Source organism: Amblyraja radiata, chromosome 20, assembly GCF_010909765.2.
Source record: "Amblyraja radiata isolate CabotCenter1 chromosome 20, sAmbRad1.1.pri, whole genome shotgun sequence".
Lineage (NCBI taxonomy): Eukaryota > Metazoa > Chordata > Chondrichthyes > Rajiformes > Rajidae > Amblyraja > Amblyraja radiata.
In genome coordinates, this window is record NC_045975.1 from 12,007,470 (window position 1) to 12,030,627 (window position 23,158).

Consider the following 23,158-nt stretch of genomic DNA (forward strand, 5'->3'; position numbering starts at 1 on the left):
TCAAACCGCTTGTAGAGGAATCCACTGACTGCAGTGGATTCATAAAAGCAGCTGCTTCAAAGTCCTTGGAGAAGATTCCTTGAAAGCCCTGTGTTCTTCCCAGCCCTAGGTATCGATGACATTTCTTTGAGAAGGTGGGGTTACTGTGTTACCGTTTATACTGCTGTTTTCTTTCCAGACATGGACCTCTTCCTGTCAGACCAGCGCCGAGGAAGCAAACCATTGAAAATGAAACATACGAGGAATATGAGGCTTTGGAGATAGACCCCAGTGAACAGGTGGTGGTGGCACGGAAGGTGTGTATTGCCAATCAATTCATCGTTTTCTAGTTGTAGTCTAATTTTCTGATGTTTTACACTGCATCTTGCCCCTAACACCCCACCCAGTGAACAGGGCAACTCTGGAAAACCTGCTTCCATGTACTTACTAACTAATAAATAGGATACATAGTACATCGGTTTGGAGTGGGTGATTCAGGCATCAACACAGAAAACCTGGCCTGGTTTCTTTGTCCAGCCTCGTGGTCTGCACGTGGTGCCCCTCCCCTCACCCAGCAACTCCTCCTCTCCTGGGAGGCATGAGGTGTTTGAGTTACTCTCATGTCACACTCACGCGAATCGGTTTTCAAATGCATATCTCTAATCTCTCTGTTTCAGTATGAAAGAGTGCAGTGAATACAGGCCAAGGTGTAAGCCAATCTCGAAATGAATGCAATAAATTTAGTTATCTCATCTTAACCAAAAGAAATTCTTAAATGTAGTAGACACCTTTCTAGGAATACAGAGAGCAGGAAAAAACAGCTGATGAAGGTTCATCTTTCCCCACCTTCAGCTTGCTGTATAGTGTAAGAATGGATACGTCACCCATCACCAAGGAATCCAAGGCTAACCATGGAAGCACTGTCATTTTCTGATTGACTGCGACAGAGGATTGTTTAGAATCTAGACCTCCTGTCCAATAGTTCACCAAGGAATCTACATTGCTTGTTTGCTCATAGAATAGTGCATTCATTTGGACCATAGTATTGAAGCCGCTGCCACCCATTCGTACATTATAATGCGGATCTTTATAACATGATAATTAAATACAAATCTTCACATCTGTACCTTGGTATTTTACTAATTAGTTTAATTCTGAAAGAACTAATTAGTTGAGGTTCATAAGTGATGGGATAAGAATTAGGTTGTGTGGCCCATCAAGTCAACTCCTTGATTGAATCATGGCTGATCTATCTCTCCTTTGTAACCCCATTCTCCTACCTTCTCCGCATAAACTCTGACACCTGTATTAGGTTGATGTTAGTTAGCTATTGACCTCTGTTTCTGTTTTGCAGGCGAAGAGGCGAGTGAATTTCTTCAAGCGCTTATTTACTGCTCGAAAATGAAGACTTCACGGACTAGGTCACGCTACTTGGTCTTGGCGTACTTTGCGACACCACATTTGCTTGTTTACGTGTGCCTGGCGAGGCGCTTGTAGATGCACTACAGATGGGAATGACACCAATGTATTTATCAAAGTTGTTAATGAGTTGAACAATGACCTCAGGTGTATAAATGAATACTGTATTGTTAATGTATGAAAAGTATGAACGCAGCTCCCAGCGATGCATGTTGGTGTTGAACCGGCCGACCCCTGTACGGAGCCGATTCAGGGCGACCCACTCTTTGCAGGGCATGTCCGAGCCAGGGTGGCTGTGGTGTTCGGTGCAACAATGAATTGAGGAGGTCGGGAAGTCTGTTCCCAGCTGGTTCTCCAAGCTCCTAGTGTGTTGAAACCGGAGCCACAGAGGGGTGGCTGCGTGACGGGAGAAGGGGCGACGAGATGACAGGCGTTGAGGTCCCAGTTGCTGTGAGTCCTGGGCGAGGTGGTGCAAAGGATGTTTGGCGTCCGATGGGGCCTTGCACACCAGCCTGTGGGTGAAGTACTCTCAGCGAAGCTTGGCGGGTGCGATACCTGCGAGCACCGGCAGAAGAGCCGGAGTAGGACGTAGGCAGCCGGTGTGGATGGCGTCTAGCTTGCTAGTATGAGCGCTGCTTGGCTGGATCATCATGGGGCGCCTGGACATCTATTCTCTGAACCAGTCTCTTGCACTCGTGTACAGCACCGCTGAGTACACTGCCCCAGCATGATGCCGCAGCGCCCATACTAGCAAACTAGGTGCTGTTTGTGTGGAGTTTGCAACTTCTCCCTGTTACTGCGTAGGTTTTCTCCAGGTATTCTGGTTTCCTCACACATCCCAAAGACGTGAGGGTTTGTAGGCTATTTGGATTGGTTAAAATTGTAATTTGTCCCTCGTGTGTAGGATTGCGCTAGTGTACGGGATGATTGCTGGTCGGCGCAGACTCAGTAGGACGAAGAGCCTGTTTCCACGCTGTATCTCTAAAGTCTAAAGTAACGTGTTTCTTTTAACAACCTTGGAAGAATAAGATGTCATTAGTGCGTCATAAGACTAATGACATCTTATTTTTCCAAGGTTGCTAAAAGTGATGGGCGAAATGGATGTGCCATCCTAAAAAGGATCGTATCTCAGATATGTTTCTGGGAGTGGGCGCGTTCTTGATCGCATCAACTTTACCCTTGATGGGGTGTAGACTATCCTTGTCCATCTTATGACCCAAGTACTCTACCTAGTTCTGAAAGAACTCACACTTTTGTGCCTTCACTCTTACACTGTGTGTCTCAAGGCGTGTGAGTACCACTTCCAACCTTTCATCATGTGTCTGCCTGCCAGGGGCTGAGATGAGGATGTCATCCAAGTAACACACCACACCTTCAATTCCGTCTAGAATTTGTGTCATAAACCCTTGAAAAATCCTAGGGGCTGATGATATGCCAAATGGGAGCCTATTGAACTGAAACAATCCCAAATGCGTGTTGATAGTCAGCTTGGATTTAGATTCTCCCTAAACTAATCTAATCTAAAACAAAGCAAATGAAAGCCGTTCAGCCATTCGCAACAGAATATCCTCCTTTAACCAGACGGATTCTCCTTCGTCAAGGAGTTGAATAATTTGTGGCTCTACGACACCACCCTACGAAAATTGACTGCCGTGTTTGCTACCATCATCGACACTTCAAACGTTGTTTGCTGGCCAAAGCATCAAGGGATAATCCCATTTGATCTTATGGCACAATAGAAATGCAACTGATATCCCAGTTCAAGTAGAACCAAACCTTAGCTCAGCCAATTCATTCTTGCAGGACGGATCTTGCTCTCTGCGCTCCTGCTGTGTTGATTGTTGAAGGGTTTCCAGTTCTTCCTTTTCCTGCAAAATGAAAATAGTACTCAATCTTTATACACACATGAATGCAAAACAAGATTACAACATATCTTTGCTGTGTCCATCTTGGAATCTTATAAATTAAAAAATAAATACACAAATATTTAGTCATCATATGCATCCTGAGGAACAAGTCCCACCAATGAGCAATGTCATGGGTCTTTAGTACCTTGAGATTTAGTATCCTGCTCAATTTATTAATTGTTGCAAGGGCTTGTTTCCGTGCATGTCATTAGTAAATGAAAGTGCTCTTTTAAAAAGTCCCTTCTAAGATTTGTGCTTAAAAAACATTGATTTCCACCTTGAGATCATGTTTGCCTTACTTGAAGTTTCCTAATATCCTCCAGACATCTGTCTCTGTCCGTCTGTACTGCCAGCAACTTTTTCTCAAAAGATTCTGGCTGAGAAGCAAGTTCCTTGTTCTCGTTAATAACATCCAAAAGTCTTTGCTTCATCACTGACAATCCCACCAAATATTCTTCAGGTTTCTCCTGCGCTATTCCATCAGCACTTTCAGACATTTTCACTCCCGCCTTTACTTGAGCCAGATTTTCAAATTCAGTTTCTTCAAGGGCTTTCGGCCTTCATTACTTTGTTTTGGATTAGTTTGTTTAAGGGATCTTTAAGGGACTTTGTTTAAGCGGTCCTTGTGCAACTATCCATTGCTCTTTGAAGATGGATTTCTCATTCTCAAGATGTTTAATTTGCTGTTGCTTTTGCAACAACTCCTTCAACTGATTATCCTTCAAAGACAGGATCTGGTTTAGCTCCTCCCTGTACTGAACCAACTGTGCTTTTAGCAGCGCGTTGTCAGAATTAAGGTCATCCATCTGAAGCTGTTGGGAGATATGCTGCCAATGTGATCATCGGTGCACTGGCGGCAGGTCAACCATCAACGGAGTAGTTGTTGACATCGGAAACATTGGAGAAGTCAAACAGCTTAACTATTGCTCAGTTTACATCTTCACTTGCTGTACTTTGGCCAGAAGGTATAAAACACGAGAATGTTCTTCTGTTTGTGACTTAAAAGTTTTATTCCCTCATAAATAATAGTATCCTAAATATTAATAGAAACGTTTACTTCCTTGCACATGAATTCACAATATATTTGTACCACGGAACAACAAAGTTGCTGTATTAACAACCCTTTAAATTTCCCAAATGTAGTTACTTGGTATCAAGCTAAAATGAATTCACCAACGCTCTACTAAGCGTAAAATGTTGAGTGAACTCAAGCATTAAATTTCCACAGATATATAAAATCAAAGTTTAAATTGAAAGTGTCAGACTGAGCACATACCATAAGCTTTTGGCCAGCTGTGGTCTGCTTTGTCCATCCTTGACCCTGTCCTTGTCTCTGAAGATCCCCCACTTCCTCCTCCAGCTCCTGCAGTTCTGAGATTAAATCTGGATCAGAGCAGAACCAGTCATCCTCAATCAGTTTTGTGCCACAGGAAGACACGTCGTTCAGAAAGACAGCATGAACACAGACACAATATGGACTGATAGGATCCTGGTGACCGTCGCTACCTTGTGGCTTCCCCAAGTTAAGGTGTTAGTTTCTGACTGGGCTAAAACACCTTGCAGCTGGCTTTAAATTTTAAAAGCTTGCAGTAACAAAGCTAAATTAACATCACTGGTATCACAGAGACAACTAATACCAATACTGATTTATGTATAGATATAATTTCAGTATTTTTTCAGGAGAGGCAGATTTGTAATTTAACCTGCAAATCCATTAATAAACCGAGTGAAGCCTGTGTCGTGGCCATTTGGACAACATGGTAACTGTTCTACATCTGCAATTACCAATGTAAATATAGGGGGGAAAAAAAATCCTTTCGCATTGAAAAGTTATAAGGAAGTTTGGTTCATTTTACTTACATCAGGTAATGGATGGAATAAACTGGGTTAAAACAGTGTTCCCTTTCATTACTAAATAGTCCTAAGAGTTGTACAGCACAGAAACATGTCCTTTTACATCCAATGTGTCTGTGCCGACTATCATGCCATCTATTTTAACCCCACTTGCCCGTGTTAAATAAACCTCCTAGTCTTTCAGTGAAACTTGCGTATTCATAAAAACTCACTCTAAAGTATGTAATAGGAAATTTAACTGCATGTTTAATGCAGAGCTAAATGTTATAAAATGATTAGATTAATGAATTAACTAAAGAATTCCATGAAAGTATATTTTAGTTGGGGTTTATAACAATTTTGGAAAATGAGCAGTAACTTTAACTGGATTCTACTAATCATTTTAGTACATTACTAGGGCATTCATTTCATCAGGTCCCACATGGTAGGCAAGTGCAGAAGATTTGGGCACATGTAATGCAAAGTGGGCTAGCCAGTTGGATCTAAATAGGAGGCAGTGATGGAAGGATGTTTTTCTATGGGAAATCTGTGATTATTGTGGTACCACAGGGATCACAGCTGAGATTTCCGTTGCCCGAGCGAGGAGGTTTGTCCAAGGTTATAGCAGGATATAGATGAGATGGAAAGTTGGCCGGAGCACAGACAGAATAGTAAGATTAAACGAGAACTTACCAGTTTTGAAGTTTGATCTGTATTTTATGAGGAGGAACGTTGAGGGACTACGTGAAGAACCCCGCTTACGACGCATGCGTGTCATTCTTCAAAGCAGCGGTGTGAGGTCACAGATATCCTATAATGACCTAACATAGTAAGATTATGAAAGAGATACCAGTTTATGATATGATCATAGGAGGGTGAGAGCGGAGGGCACGTATTCCCTCAACGTTCCTCCTCATAAAATACAGATCAAACTTCAAACTGGTATGTTCTCGTTTAATCTTACTATTTTACTTCGGAGTCACGTGAGTTACTACGTGAAGATTTTAAAGCTCTGTGACCTCATGCCGTGAAACGAGTCCATGCTTCACGCCTGCCTTGATTATTGGGAGAAGTATTGTTAACAATTTTTAAAACACCTCCATACAAAACTGTATGATGTTACGAAAAAATAAATGTATTAAATTGAAATCATAGCCCATTGGTTTTTTGGGCAAATTATATTATTGAACGTAAGAGTCTTTCTGAAAACAATGATAGATCCAAAACTGGTTTGTTATAAAACCTCTGAAATGTCTTCTCAGATGACCATCCTGCCATCCTGAGGATTTGGTCTGTTGGCACCTCCAGAGTTTTTGCTGCGGATGTTGCTGCAGCCCTGGTGGAGTGAGATTAAAAAAATTAGTGTCTATCCCCGCCATATTTAATACATTTTTCAGCCACCTTGAAATAGTCTGGGTCGTCACCCTTTTGTGTGGTTTCTTGTATGAAATCAGCAGAGCCATTTCCTGCCCTCGAATAATTTTTGTGTATTCCATGTATAGTAGGATATGTGTGACTATACACAGGCGTTCGTCATTCGGGTACGCCATAAATTCTATTACTTGCCCCGATGACCCCGGTCTATTTTGTTTTATGAGATCATTAATGACAAACACCAGTTTTTCAGGGCAGATCATCAAGCAGTCCAGCCTCAGTTTGTGTAATGACTGGACTCGTTGTGCAGTAACCAACGCCATCAGCATAACCATCTTCATAGTGAGTTTTTCAAGTGATAATGCTGTAGTAGGCGACCAGCTTCTCAGCATGGTCAAAACGACACCCACATCCCAGATTCGGGAGTTTAGGGGGTTTTAAAACGACACCCACATCCAGGTTTTAGGGGGTTTCGCATTAAATATGCCCCTCATGAGTTTAGTTACCAGGGGGTGCGTTCCCACTGAGTGCCGCTCCATTCCCTAGCGATAAATAATTGGAAAGAGCACTTCTGGCACTATTGATGGTACTGTAGCCTAATCCTTCATCACAATGCAGGCTTGTCAAAAATTCCAATACAGCCGGAATGTCCTTGGCTCTTTGATCAAGGTTGTTATCAAAGCAGTACTTCCCCCATTTTTTGATGTGTCCTAAGTACTGCTTTTTTGTAGACCGTCTTTGAGCTGATATGATCATATTCATAGTTCTGTCTGACAGTCCCATGCCAAGTAGTGGGTCTTTCAGACTCTACAAATCAACAAATTCATACTATTATGGCATGGGTGACTATCCTGTGTTACTGGATGAATTAGTAAATTAGGGCTATGCCTCATAATGGTACATGGTTCTAATACCATTCTCTGTATAACCGAGAACCATGGTTGAGTAGGCCAATCGGGTACTATGAGAATCCCAGATGCCGAATCTTAATGAATTTTCCAACGTCCTCGTGGCCTACCAGCGGGCTTGGAGCGCCGTTTCTTGGCGGGAACCACCCAGCACCTCGGCCTGGGTGGCGGCACTGCATTGGAGCGCTGGAGCGGAGCGGGCGATGCCTTGCCTGGGTCGCCGCGCTGGAGCTCTGGCGAGCTGGACCGCCGTGAGCAACATCTCCGGGCTGCGGGTTTGCGGAGCGGAGAGGCGGCGTGCGTAGAGGCGGCAAGGCGGCAGTGCGGAGATCGGGCGCCGACTTTTTCATCTGGAGCCTGGGAGCGCCAAACCGGCGCGGCCTTGTCGGCTTCGGCAGCCGCGGGCTCCAACCAGGAAGCGGCCGTTCCAAGTGGCCCAGCCGCCGAGAGGACTCTCCCGACGCCGGGGCAAGACCACCCGGTGAGAACGGCCAGGGACATCGGGCCTCCGTAGAGGCAATTGCGGTGGCCTCAATAGGCCTGACTTTGGGGTGAACATGGGGTGGGGACTGGACATTGTGCCTTCCTCCACAGTGCTATCCACTGTGGGGGGATGATTTTTTTTGTCTAATTGTAGTCCTGTAGGTCTGTGTCCAAGATGGCTGCCGTGAAGAGAGAGTGGACGCTGGCGCGCTTTGGCTGCCGCTGCTCTCTTTTCACACTGTGTTTTTGATTTTCTGTTTTTGGATTGAATTCTGTTTTTAATTTGTGTCACTGTGATGTCTTTAATTACTTGTTTTACTCCGATTATATGTTTTTATTCCGATTACTATGTAAGGTGTCCTTGAGATGTATGAAAGGCGCCCATTAAATAAAATTTATTATTATTATTATTATTAGTACCCGATTGATGAGGCAGAAAAGGAGGAAATGCATAAAAAACCATTTCCCCCAATAGTTTGTATCAGTATTCAAAACCCTGGGACAACTTCATGATTTCCAAAGTCAAGTCCAAAATCCAAAGTTCATAATGTAATAACTAAAAACATTTAAACATTACAACAACCTCAAAATCTAAGGTATTCATATCAGTACAACTATCTTCATAAATATTCTGTCTCTACAATTAATCTACCTTGGGGAAACCACTCGGAAAAAAATGTCACTGGCTTATAGACACAAACAGGCAAGACACACAGCAATCATTAGCTTGTCAATGGCAAAATCATTTTTTACTTCAACGAGGGACAGGAATACTTGGGCGTAAAAATAAACCGAATATCAGTTCTGGGGAGGGTGGGATGTAAACTATATGCTCATGCATTTGCCAACTAACTCATTAGCAAATATTAAAAGTGAAATGATTGTGGCAAAAATAATTTTCCCGTCTGTTTTGTGATTTGGAGTTTTGTGATTTGCAAAGTATGTTATATTCAAATGAAACTTGATTCAACATACAAAGCAACAAAGAACGTTTAAAGACAGTAATTTATGGCCTCATGCAAAGTAGGCCAAACATTCACTATTGTGCAATGGTAAAGGTTGCATAGGAAGGTGGGAATGATCAATGGCAAATCATATTCCACAGGAATTGCACATCGACACTTCTGAGCAGGGTATGTTCTGTGAATAACAATTAAGTCACAGCACAATTTAGCTAGTGAAGTGCCTTTGTCTCGACTGAAATATGGACAACAACAGATCCCAAAATAGAGGTGCACTCGACTTTCAAGTCATCAAGATCAAATCAAGTCATTCACTTCTTAAATATTTTAAGTTAAAACAAAGTAAACTGTATGATTCGTTCCAAGTGAGAAACAGAGAGCACCACAATTTACCTTCTCTTTTTTCCTCAACTTGATTCATCTTTAATTCCATCACAGTCCACCCAGATGCCGAATCTTAATGAATTTTCCTTAGTACCCGATTGATGAGGCAGAAAAGGAGGAAATGCATAAAAAACCATTTCCCCCAATGCAGAGAGAATGCATCTGTTGCTTCTGCCCCATGGTCTGGTTCCCATGACACATACCTTGGTAGTTGGTGATTCAACCTAGACGCAAAAAGATCAATATCTGGTGTACCATATTTTGCTGTAATTTCAGCAAATACCTTTTTATTCAACATCCATTCCGTGTTTTCCTTAAATTTACGTGACCTGGTGTCTGCCACTGAATTTAGTTTCCCTGGTAGGTATGTAGCCGATATCCAAATATATCTTTGGAGACACCATAGCCAAATTGAATTTGCCAATTCATCACAAGATGTCAATATATTTCCACCCATATAATTTATATATGCCACCACAGTGGTATTATCAATTTGTAACCGAACATGCTGGTGCTCAATGCCTGAGCAATATGACTTAAGGCCATAAAAAGCCCCCAACATCTCTAGGTAATTTATACCACGTGTGTTCACCTCTAATGGGTACTGTATAGTAAGCATCTTTTAAGTGAATGCTTGCCATATAGCACCCTGTTGACACTAATTCTTAGCAGTGATAAAGGTATCCATCTTAAATGAACATATTGAACAAATGTGTTTAGGGTTGACAGATCAATGATTATCCGGCAACCCCCATCTTTTTTATTTTTAATAAATATGTTAGGTACAAATTCTAATGGCTCATGTATTGTAGGCTCAGCTACACCTATTGTATGCAATCTTTGCAGCTCGATGTGAGCTATAGATTGTTCGGCTTCCATGAGTACGAAGTGCCTTCTGGTGTATGTTGCACTGGAAGGTTATTTTAATGAATAAATTCTATCAGATAACCCTGAATACTGTTTAGAATATATGAGTCTCTTGTGATCTTATTCCATTCTTTCGTATAATATTGCAGCCTCCCTCCAACTCTCGTGCTCCCCTTTATTATAAGAGAACCAGACCCACCTACCTCCATGGTTACTGGTGGTTTTTGAATTATTTCCTTGGTTTCTTTGTAAAGGGGGGGCTCTGTTTTTAGAGGTTGTGTTGGAGGTTGAGGCTCCCGCATCTTCCAGGGTGGTCGTCCCTGGCCATACGCTAAAAAAGGCTGCTGCGGGTTGTATCTGGGTTTAGCACTGCCACCGCTAAACGCCCCTCTTCTAGGTGGTCCATATGGTTGGTATCTTTGCCCAAAGTAAGACTTTGCACTAGTCTTAATGAGCCCCAATGTCTTTGATTCCTCATCAAGCTCTTTAACCTGTTTAAATAAATCTTTTCCAAACAATAGGGTTGGAGGTTTGAGGGCTCTCTGTTTGCAAATCACCGCGAACTTCGGGTCTAATGCTGGCTGAATAGCACTCTTCCTCATGCTATTCAGCTCAAATTGGACATTACAGAACAAAGCTAAAGCGTCCTGGTGATCCTTTGTTAATTCTGTTTTCTCCAGGGTGCGGGCAAAGGCTGTGATCCCCGCTGTAAGCCCTTTTAAGGCTTTCTGGATTTTCAAGTCGTGTGTTCGGGTGGCCTTCCCCATATGCTTCCATATACATTGGTTCACGCTGGGTACTTGTAGAGAATTACAATTCCCTGGGGGCAGATGTCTAGCCAGAGTTTCTGTAAAGGTTTGTGTTTGTAACTGATGGTCAGACATATAATTTATACTGGCTGCCATCCTAGAATCCAAATCTGCCCTAGTTTGATTTGGTTGAAAAAACTCGGCCACCATATCAAGCAGTTTTCCTTTCTCCCCTCCTTCAGGGTTATGTAAACCTGTGCCTTGGTCAGGGTCTGACCAAATTTGGTCCTGCCCACTCTCCTCCGAGGAGTAAGAGATATCTTGCGGCCCCATACGGGGTACCGCTGTGGGACTTACCTCTTGCCCACTGTGGCTAGCCTCCATATTTCTGGGACTGCCACCATGGAGGAGCTCCTCCAGCAACTGCACCAAACGGTCTTTGTGCTCACTGGCACTAGACGTTCTCGGCTGCACCCATTCCTGCAGCCGGTCCGCAGTCTGCTTCTCTCTCCCATATGCCCGCTCTTCCCGTCCCCGGTACTCACGGGCACTGGTTTGCGGACTGTCCTCGTCCCGCAGCCCTTATGCGAACGTTTCCTGGCCACTTCCGGCTGCTCCATGTAGGTCCACCGCTGTTCCCCCGGTAATCTCGGCACTGGCCGCTCGCGACTGCTCCAAGCCAGACTCGCTTGAGACTGGCATATGGGACGTCTTTTGCTTCGCTTCCCGCCCAGCCGAGAAGTGAATTTTGCCGGTGCGGGAGCGAAGTCGGGCACAGCTGTTTCCTCTCCGGAAGTTTCGCGTGCCGCTGCTGCTGCTGCCGGCTGCCCGCACTCCGCGGTTCTCCCCCGGCAGTTTTCCGCAGCCTTCATGGATCCGGTCCATGCCGCCACCTAAAAGGTAAGTGGAAGGAACGCAGAGTCTTTACCTGCTGCTCCCAACTTTCAAATCCTCCACTAGGGGAACGTTGTTCCCCCTGCTGTGACTCGTTGCAATGCGTGTAGCGATAAGTCACGCATGCGTCGTAAGCGGGGTTCTTCACGTAGTCACTCACGTGACTCCGAAGTAAAATTTGGGAAGTAAAAATGGTTGTAGGACAGGTCAGGGCACTGATGAATGTTGATGAATAGAGACTTAGAGGTCCAAGTCCAAAGTTCTCAAAATTTAGCAGGGCAACAGACTGGCGAAGAAAGCATATGGCATGTTTGCCGTCGTAGGTGTGGGTATAGAATATAATAGCTGGGATGTTTTATTGCAACTTTACAAATCACGAGTTAGGCCACACTTGAAGGGATGTGTGCAGTTCCTGTCAGCACACTATGTATGAACTGCGGAGGCTGGTTTACAAAAACAGACACAAAGTGCTGGAGTAACGCAGCATCTCCGGTAACATCAGCGTTTCAGGTTGGGCCTCTTCTACAGTCTGATCAGCGATAGATTTGGAGAAAATGAAGAGAAAATTCACAAGGATGTTGCCTGGATTGGAGAACTTTAGTTATTGAGAAAATCTGGATGGATGGGGCTCTTTTTCCCTGGAGTGAGAAAGTTAAGGAGTGACTGATAGAAGTATGTAAGATTATGTGAGGCAGGTTAGAGAGCAAAAATCTTTTTTCCATGGTAGAGTTACAAAACAAGAGAACATAAGTTTAAGGTAAGAAGAGGAAGTTGTAAAGGCGATCTGAGGGAAAGTTTATTTCTCTCCCCCAAGAGGGCTTTGTATCTGGAACTTGCTGCCAAAGGAGGCAGAATCAAATGCAATTAAAACATTTTTAAAGTAATTTTAGACAAACACGTAATAGGCAAAGCATAGAAGGAGACATTTATAATGCAGGCAAATGAGATAAGTGTAGATGGGAAACAAAAATCAGCATGGACGTGGTGAGATGAAAGGCCATTCCTGTGCTGCACAACTCAGATTCTAATTACATCATCATACTAGGCAAAATATTTTGAACCATCTGTTATCATCATAAACTAATTACGGAAACAATTCAGCATTGCTGTCAGTAATTATAAGAGCCATGAGAGGCTTAAGGGTGTAAAAGAACCAAGGACTAAAGCGATTCACAAATAAAAGAAAGCTTGTCGCAGCTAACAAGCAACATTTGTTCTGAACAAATGGATGGAACAAGGGGAGAAATTTCAGCCCAAACAAATTTTCAGGGTACAGAATTCCAGAGATTCACCACACTTCGCAATGGGAAATTCCTACACATCTCAGTGTCCCTTTATCTTGTATCTAGGGTTCCCCTATTCCTTTTCTCCAGAGATGCTGCTCTGACCCGCTGAGTTACTCCAGTATTTTGTGTCTATCCACATGTTCAAGACTCAGGCACAAATGGAAACATGTCAACATCTTCACAGTCAGGCTCCATTGAGATGTTTAGAATTTTGAATAATATCACCCCTATTTCCTCCAAACACCAAAAAACACATTCAACTCCCTTGCTGCTTACAATCGGACAACACTCTCGTTGGTCGAATTAGCCTCGCATTGTGCGATATGTTTAATCAGCATTTACATATTTTAATTAGAACTAAATAAGTATCAGATCAAAATTAAAATGTCCAATGAAATACAGAAATATTTTAATTAAAATTATTTTAAAGTGGGTTGAATTATGAAATATCTATGCAAGAAATCATCCAAATCTTCAATTTTAGGGGTCATCAGATTATGGATAGCAGATGTAACCAGTTTGCAAATCCAGGAAATTTCATCCATTCAAGTAGTTTCCCTGGATTGTTGTGGACAAGGCTGCAAAGCAGCATAGTTTGTATCAGTATTCAAAACCCTGGGACAACTTCATGATTTCCAAAGTCAAGTCCAAAATCCAAAGTTCCCACGTTCATATGTAATAACTAAAAACATTTAAACATTACAACAACCTCAAAATCTAAGGTATTCATATCAGCACAACTATCTTCATAAATATTCTGTCTCTACAATTAATCTACCTTGGGGAAACCACTCGGAAGAAATGTCACTGGCTTATAGACACAAACAGGCAAGACACACAGCAATCATTAGCTTGTCAATGGCAAAATCATTTTTTACTTCAACGAGGGACAGGAATACTTGGGCGTAAAAATAAACCGAATATCAGTTCTGGGGAGGGTGGAATGTAAACTATATGCTCATGCATTTGCCAACTAACTCATTAGCAAATATTAAAAGTGAAATGATTGTGGCAAAAATAATTTTCCCGTCTGTTTTGTGATTTGGAGTTTTGTGATTTGCAAAGTATGTTATATTCAAATGAAACTTGACTCAACATACAAAGCAACAAAGAACGTTTAAAGACAGTAATTTATGGCCTCATGCAAAGTAGGCCAAACATTCACTATTGTGCAATGGTAAAGGTTGCAGAGGAAGGTGGGAATGATCAATGGCAAATCATATTCCACAGGAATTGCACATCGACACTTCTGAGCAGGGTATGTTCTGTGAATAACAATTAAGTGCCTTTGTCTCGACTGAAATATGGACAACAACAGATCCCAAAATAGAGGTGCACTCGACTTTCAAGTCATCAAGATCAAATCAAGTCATTCACTTCTTAAATATTTTAAGTTAAAACAAAGTAAACTGTATGATTCGTTCCAAGTGAGAACCAGAGAGCACCACAATTTACCTTCTCTTTTTTCCTCAACTTGATTCATCTTTAATCCCATCACAGTCCACTCATCGTTGTCATGGCTCGGTGTTGGCTTATAATCCGTTTCTCCCACTTCATCAGTTCCTCTGCAGATTCAGATTCACTTATCTACAGACACATTACACACAAAGCAACATCATCCACTCATCTAACTGGCCAATTAGATGCTTGATGCCATAAACGCTTTGGCATGATACAAGAGTAATGATTCTCTATGTTTGCCTCCGGGACATATTTAATTAACAAAATAGCAAGCTGATTTGAAGTTTAGAGTTATTCGGCAAGACGACCAGAGGTGGGATAAGCAGTAAAAACGGAACATCATGGTAAAAAATATAGTTTAAAAAAGTTTACCATTTTTTATTATTTGCTGGAAATGATTTGATGATTTCAGTGATTTTCAGATTTAAGTAAAATTATTTTAATTGTCTTTAAGATAAATGGACCTATGGGCAATGAAGCACTAGTAAGTAAGTAAGTTTTATTTATATAGCACGTTTTAAGTCAACTCGCATTGACACCAAAGTGCTTTACATAAATTAAATAATAAGTTTCCATACAAACCATAGAAAAAGGTTAAAAAAATGAATAAAATGGACACTGTTGTAGAGAACATTATAGAGTTCAACACAAACGTCCCCCCACAGCAGAATCAAAAATTTCCACTGTGGAGAAAGGCACCAGAAAGTTAAGTCCTCTTCCTCTGTGAAACACCCGAGGTCGGGGCCCATTTGTGGCCGTGCAGCCAGTCCGATGATTTTCAGGGCCCTCTTGCCGTGAAGATGCAACTTCGGCGTCGGGTGAAACATTCCTCAGCGGCTTGGAAAAGTCTGGAGCGGCTGCCTCCTCACTGGAGACCGGGGCACTCGTAGTCCTCAGGCCGCGCCGGTTGGAGCTCCGACCCCGGCGAACTCGAACCCTGGCTCTGCGGCGCTCCAAATCCAGCGCCGCCCGCGGCCGGACGCCCGCAGCCCCAGCTCCGCGATGTTGGGATCAACGGCCACAGCGCTCCGGAGCTTACCGCACGGCGATAAAAATAATGTACACCGTGTTGGTATCCCAGCGCTGCGCCACCGCCGCCGAAGCTGTAGACCCGGCCGGTCCCGACAGGAAACGCCGCTCCATTCTCGATGGTAGGCCGCGAGGACGGGGCGAAGAAACAGCTTGGAGGGATGCTGCTTCTCCGACCAGGTAGGTGACTAAGAAATAAAGATTCCCCCTTCTCCACCCCCACCGCCCACATAGAAGACCTCCACTAACATTTTTTAACAGGACTTAAAATAAAATTGGAGCTCCCAACGTTGATCCTTCTTCTTGCGTATGGCGTGCACAGCCTAAAGTTGTAGGACAACTTGTTCTATTTGATCTTATTTGATTGTGCACGCCGGGTTGATTGCATTAGTCGAAACAGGGCGGACCAAGTGAAGCTTGCAATCATCCACCCGCGACGTTGATCCCTAACAAAGCTACCTCCAGCTCCACGATGTTAGGCCACAATGCTGGCGGAGATGCAATACGGAAAAAGTTGCACCTCCGTCGAGGGAAGAGATAAAAAAAGTTTTGTTTCCTCCACCCCCCACATAATACAAAACTAAAGACACGCTAACACATACAAATAAAACAGAATAAAAACAACCAAAAGAAGAAAATGACGAGAGGCTGTATGTGGAGGCTGCCACTTACGGCGCCACCCGGTGGTCTTTAGTCATCCATTTACTTGAAACTGCTATCATTACAAAATTGCATACAGTGAAATGTCAAAAAGGACAAAGAACTTGTCTGCTTGTTTCATCAACGGTAATATCAAGCGGAAATACATTTCTAATGGTTCACTGATCAAAAACGTTTGAAATGCAAGCATTAAAATCCATGTACAAGATGGTGTGGATGAGGGATATTCACAGGACTACTATAGCTCACAGATATGTACCTCCTCAAGGGAGCAGTACCTAAGTTAGACACAAAGTCCAAGGATAATTCAACAGGTCAGGCAACATCTTTAGAAAAAAACGATGGATGATGTTTCAGGTCAGGATCCTTATTCAACTGAGTTACTCCAGCACTTCTATCTTTGGTATAAACCGGCACCTGCAGTTGTTTGTTTTCACATTCTGCAGGAATACCGATTCAGTCCATCAGGTCTGTTCTGCCTTTCATTAAGATCATCACTGACCTAATGTATACATTCACCCAGTTTATCATGAATCGATCCCCACTATCTTGAAAATATTCTACGAGCCTGCATTGTCTACACTTTGACAAACATAGTTGCAAACACGCATGCCGTTGTCAGAGAACCAAAAATGCATTAAATGGGCAACCCCTTATTTCAGTCTAAAGAAATCTCCTTTAAATCCGAGGCTATGAACTCTACTCCTAGACTCTCCCACTAGTGGATGGGAAAAAGAAGAACAACTAAAATGTTGGGTCCCAGTCGCACAGGAGGCCTGGTCCCATTCCCCAACACAATCGTAGCATTAAGCAGGATCGTTTTTGATCAAATTTAATTACAAAGCAGAGAGGAAGTGGTCAAGATGAGAGTTTTAGTAATATATATGGAATAGAATAGATGGAAGATAGATATAATCAGTAGTGACGTTGTTGCATTATAATCAAGAGTTCATGTGTTGTTGGCATCTTAAATAGCAGATCTCTTCTGATCTTGATCAGGGCTCAAAAAATTGGTGGCACAGATCAGCAATGCCAACAACCTGTCATAACCAGAATGACAATGTTGCAAGGCTCCACATAAAATGTGATTCTGCACTATAACAGATCACAAAAGGGTTGATGGGCTGATTTAGAAAAAAAGAATGGGAAGATTTATACAAAAGAAAATCTTCACATTTTTTCATATTTACAGATTTATTTCCAAGAGGCTCCCTTCTATTTTTATTTCACTGCCAGTTACAACAGAATCCCTTAGCTGGTTGCAGATATCTTTCCCTGAAATAGACATTCACACAGCAGCAAACAATGATGTCCTTACCGCTAGATCCCGATTATTTCTATTAAGCTTTTTCTGCAACACATCGACAAGTTGCGTCTTTTCCAATAATGCTTCTTCGTTTTCACGGAGTTTTACCTTGAGGTCTTCCAGTAACTGAGAAAGTTAACGTGATTAATACCTCCTAACAGTGATAAAAACTGGGCAACATAGAATGGAAATCACACACACGCAACATTTGTAATTCAAGAGCACCAATTCTTCAATTCCACCTTGTTATTAAGATATTAAAATTAAAATGATCATTAATGAAATCATGGGATGAAATCATTACTTTGCATTCAATGGTTTAATGGTCCTTTATTGTCACGTGTACTGAGGTACCACACAGTCATATCAAAAAAGCAACAAGACACAAAACTACATAAAGATTAAACATAAACAGCCACCACAGCGGTGTGTGAGAATCTCTAGGGCACCCAGCATAGGCGGAGACCCACAGCCATCAGTTCAATGTCCAGGTTACACACATGCTCCTTCACCGACCGCTGTACTCTCTCTGCAATCCCTGTCCGCCCAAAGTCAGAAAGCCGGGGCTTTTCATTTCCACAAATGCAACTCCACATGATTCTAATTTAATGTGGCTGCAAAATAACCAAAATAATAATTAAATAGAATTGGTACAGAGCAGACAAGCAGAGAAGATTAGTTTAACCGGGCATCATCCGTGACGCGGACATAGTGGGCCAAAGCGCCTGTTCCTGTGCTGTACTGTTCTATGGTCTATGCTCTTGAGTTTATGTTTAGTTTGTTGTCACGTGTACCGAGGTACAGTGTAAAGCTTTTGTTGCGTGTAGACCAGTCAGCAGAAGGACAATACACGTTTGCAATCGACCCATTTACAGCGCAAGATAAACCCAGCAAAGTCTGATCAAGGATAGTCCAAGGGTCATCAAAGATAATAGTTCAGTACTAATGATGCGAATGATGAGATTAGCAGATGGCAGAGGGGTCCAATTGAAGAAAGTGACACCCAATGCAAAGCAGATCAGTGGCAGATAATAAAGAGACATTACAGTGAATGGAGAGGAGGAATTTCTTTAATCAGAGGGTGGTGAATCTGTCTAATTCATTGCCACTGAAGGATGTGGAGGCCAAGTCAATGGATATTTTATGGCGGAGATTGATAGATGCTTGATTAGTGCGGGTGTCAGGCGTTATGGGGGAGAAGGCTACAAATATGAAGGCAGCTGGGCTCTAAAATTAAGGTAGTTCCAATGTGTTAAATGATCATACATCTAAATTCTTTACAATCAATAAGCAGAGCAGGATTAAGGGCTCAAAGATGCCCCAATAATGCTCAATAATGGACAATGCAATGCAATACACAAAATATTTCTGCGACAGTGGATACGTGGAACTTGGGACCTCAATTCTTTTGGAAGCGGGGTCAAATTTCACTTGACTTTTGGTCATTGAACATGTACATGGTTTCACTTTGATGAACGTAGCATTCAATGAACACATAATATCAACACATAGTTTTAGGGTATTATTTCTCTACCCAATGGAAAGCTAGCATATTACAAAACAAAATGGTTAAAATAGGAAATATCCTGAGCACACTAGATGCAACAATGGAAATAAAACTGTGGCAACTGAATGGTGTAACATGTATGGATCACAAGACAAAGAGCTGCCATTTAAAACAGAGGTGTGCAAGAATTTCCCTCTCTCAGTGGATGATGAATCTCTGGATTTTTCTATCCTGGATGATTGTCGAGGTTAGATCACATGAGGTATTCAAACGCAAGGTAGATCAATCAAATCATGTTATCAATTAGGTCCACTTAATATAAATAATGTTCACAAAATCCACATTACATCCAATTCACACGAATAAAATAACCATTACAGCAGAACTACCTGTATCAAATCATACACAAACGTCCCAAATTACCTTAATTTCACAGATTACATCACCTCACAAAATGGTGCAAAAACAGCAAATTAAAAGTTAAGACACAGATTAAAGTTGCATCTCAATGTAATTAGTTTAACATCATATTCCATAACTGTGACACAGTTGATCAGCTTATTTACAACGACTGTTGCTAAAACTGGCTCTACTTGTGAAGAAAGTTTGCCATCCTGCACAAAAGTAGAACACAGCTTGATAGCCAATTGCAAACTTGAGCCTTACAGCACCTCCTATCAGCTGTTATTTAATTCTGCAAGTATGGCCAAAGTTTTCCTTTGCCGATATTGGACTTATCTGTATTTCATCCCATTTCCATTTCCATGTGCAAGGACACAAACAAATTGCTTTTCCATGAACACTTTCCATTTTTCAGCATTCCAATAATTTTGAAATATTGTCACTGCTAGGATACAGGAAAACAAACCAGCTGATTTGGACATGGCAAAGTTCCCCCAATAACCAGATCAAATATTCTGGTGAAGTTGGTTTCTGTTTAACTATTAGGCATCAAAAATCCCCGGTATTCATCAAATAGTACCATTGAACGTAAGACGACAGATTAGGCCTCTAGTTCATCCAGAATTGGCACATGGGACCAGTGTAGCACTTCCTTATCATTGGATTGGCAATTCTCGCAGATTATGTGTCTATAAACTGACTCAAAAGCAAATCCTGCTCTATTCTCAAAGTAACTAAAACTCAAAACAAAGAAAACAATGGAATTTGCACTCATAAAATGAGCAGCACAATGGCGCAGCCGGTAGAGCTACTACCTCACAGCACCAGAGACCTTGGTTCAATACGGACATTGGGTACAGTGGAGTTTGAGTGACTGTGTGGGTTTACTCCGGGTGTTCCAGTTTCCTCCCACATCCCAAACACATGCAGATTTTTAGGTTACCGTAAATGGCCTCCATAAAACTGCCACTAATGTGTAGGGAGTGTTTGAAAAAGGGGAATAACATAGTGTAGCGACACCCGGTGGTGGCTCTGGGTAATCAAACCCGCGTGATTGACGGGAGGGAGGAGTCACTGAGCGCGGGTGTTCTATTGGCAGTTTTTTTGCTGTAACTGTCAGTAACTGTCAGTCTAGCGGCCACACTTGTGGAAGCCACATTGTAAATTTGGTTCCACTCTCGTTGGCTCGTTGTTTCGTTAAAATAAAACAATTCAAGCCAACTTACCGCCTCTGTCTCGCCAAAATAGCCTGTTTTGGGACATAAGACAATAAAACATGCTTGACAATAAAACACTCTTGAACCAGTATGAATGTCGAGACCAACTGGCGCCTGAGCAAGGCGATCCTTTGCGTGCTGGTCTGCATCTGCGTGCAGACTGTAAGAGGTCTGCTGACATCGATTACAATCATTCCACTCTAAAATCTTTATTTACCCTTCACCTGTACACTGTGGATGGTTTGATTGCAATCATGTATAGGCCTTCCTTTACCTGCAGCATGCAATTTCAAGCTTTTCATATGACAATTTCATATGACAACTAAACTAAAATCGGTGATCGGTGGTCACCATAGAATCACTGGTCCGAAGCGTCTGATTCATGTTGTATCTCTAAACTATATTAAAATCGTTTCAAACCAAGAGCTTGTGAAATTCCTTAATTTCTTTGCTTATGTGATGGAAATCACTTGGAAAACATATGTAATTTTGCGCACACAAGTCTCCACTATAAAATGTCCTGAAACATTTGGCTTCCCACACTCATACAGATATACAGGAGTGAACATCTTATGTAAATCAGCACTGCACAAGGTAAGTGGAAAAGAAAATTACAATACCTGTATCGATCCAAATGTCACAATAAATTAAAAAAATGTGATGATCTTTCCCCAAGAGGACAATTTCCAGATTGAATTTAGCCTCCTGATGACACAAAGAAGACGATTGTCTACTGCGAGGGGAATTGATTACAAATTGATTACAAAAGGCACGCAGTTTCTGCGGATAGTCGCAACACTTTCCCTGAAAGATCTTTTACAGGAAAGGTCTCAGAATATAAAGATGTTAAGAATACCAAGTTGTTCAGGTTAAGTTTGTTCAACTGATAACTGAAATGGGATAAGCCGTGCTCTCTTCTCACTGTTACCACAGTAGACGCAGAAGTGTAAATGTCCCACACTCCCAGTTCAAAAAATGCTACTGTCCCATCAGGTTCTTTAACTGACCTAACGCTACCACAGCAACGGAACATTACAGACCATCTCTTGGCAACAATGCATTGTTTAATTTTCTGAATTCCATTTTATAGACAATAGACAATGTCATATGACAATTACCTGAATGGTGCAGGAGCAGGTCATTTGGCCCTTTGAGCCTGCACCACCATTCACTGTGATCATGGTTGATCATCCACAATCAGTATCCCCTTCCTGCCTTCTCCCCATAGGATAGAATATAGATTATTGGAGGTGTTTCAGTTTGTTCCTGCATCCAAATAATTTATCACATCAAATTCCTTTAGTCCACTGGAAGTAGATCACCAAACTTCAGAGATTTCCTGCTTCTATCGCCATAATCCCCAAGCACTATGTCATTAATCCTAACATCGATTTCTTTCAATTCCTACCTTCCACACATATAGAAACCTAATAGCCCTGTCCCATGGTGCAAGTTCATTCCAAGAGCTCTCCCGAGTTTAAAAAATATTAAACTCATGGTAAGCACGGAGAATGAACGTAGCGGGTACGTCAGAGCTCGGGGACGTGTCTTATCGCTAATGGCAGGTACTCGGGAAGACTCGCTAACGGCAGGTAAGCACGGGAAGACTCGTGAAGATTTTTCAACATGATGAAAAATGTCCACGAGAGCCCCGAGTACCGACGAGTGGCCAGTATCGTAAATCTCCGAGTTCGTATCAGGGCAAACTCGGGAGAACTCTTGGAATGAACTCGTACCGTGGGACAGGGCTTTAATTGTGCCCTCCATTGTGGAGATAGAACTGAACAGCATTTAATTATTCTACAATTTATTTGTTTCCAACCAGGGTTTCTAACCAAGAGACATTTTTGTTTTCAATTACATTTCATCAGAACTGTAAGAAGCTATAAAACAAGCTTATATTTCTCACTTTTTCCCAGTTCTCATGAAAAGTTGTTGACCTGAGATGTGAACTATGTTCCTCTCGCCACAAATGAAAGTGAGTAGCTCCAACATTTTCTGCTTCTCTGCAGCCATCAGGCTATTAAACAATACAACCTCCAAATAAGATCTGAACTACATCGACTTCAGAGCAGCGGTTTGGTTTTTTCGCGGGATGCATGGCAGATGCATTTTAATGTGGTTAAATGTGACGTTATCTACTTTGGTAGCAAATCAGGAAGGCAGATTATTATCTAAATGGTGTCAAGTTGTGAAAAGGGGAAGTACAACGGCATCTGAGGGTCCTTGTTCATCAGTCAACGAAAGTAAGAATGCAGGTACAGCAGGCAGTGAAGAAAGCGAAAGAAAGAGGTCCTTCTGCAATTGTACAGGGCCCTAGTGTAACCACACCTGAAATACTGTGTACAGTTTTGCTCCCCTAATTTGAGGAAGGATATTCTTGCTATTGAGGGAGTGCAGCATAGATTTACAAGGTTAATTCCCGGGATGGTGGGATTGTCATATGCTAAGAGAATGGAGCGGCTGGGATTGTATACTCTGTAGTTTAGAAGGATGAGAGGGGATCTTATTCGAAACATATAAGATTATTA

The 23,158-nt window shown here is 42.2% G+C and overlaps 1 long non-coding RNA gene across 1 annotated transcript; it reads left to right on the top strand.

Moving 5' to 3' along the window:
- Positions 1 to 182: 182 nt before the first annotated feature.
- Positions 183 to 1,375, top strand: LOC116984442. Its single transcript, XR_004415021.1, has 2 exons — positions 183 to 296; positions 1,334 to 1,375. It is a non-coding gene; the product is annotated as an uncharacterized LOC116984442 (long non-coding RNA).
- Positions 1,376 to 23,158: the final 21,783 nt, after the last annotated feature.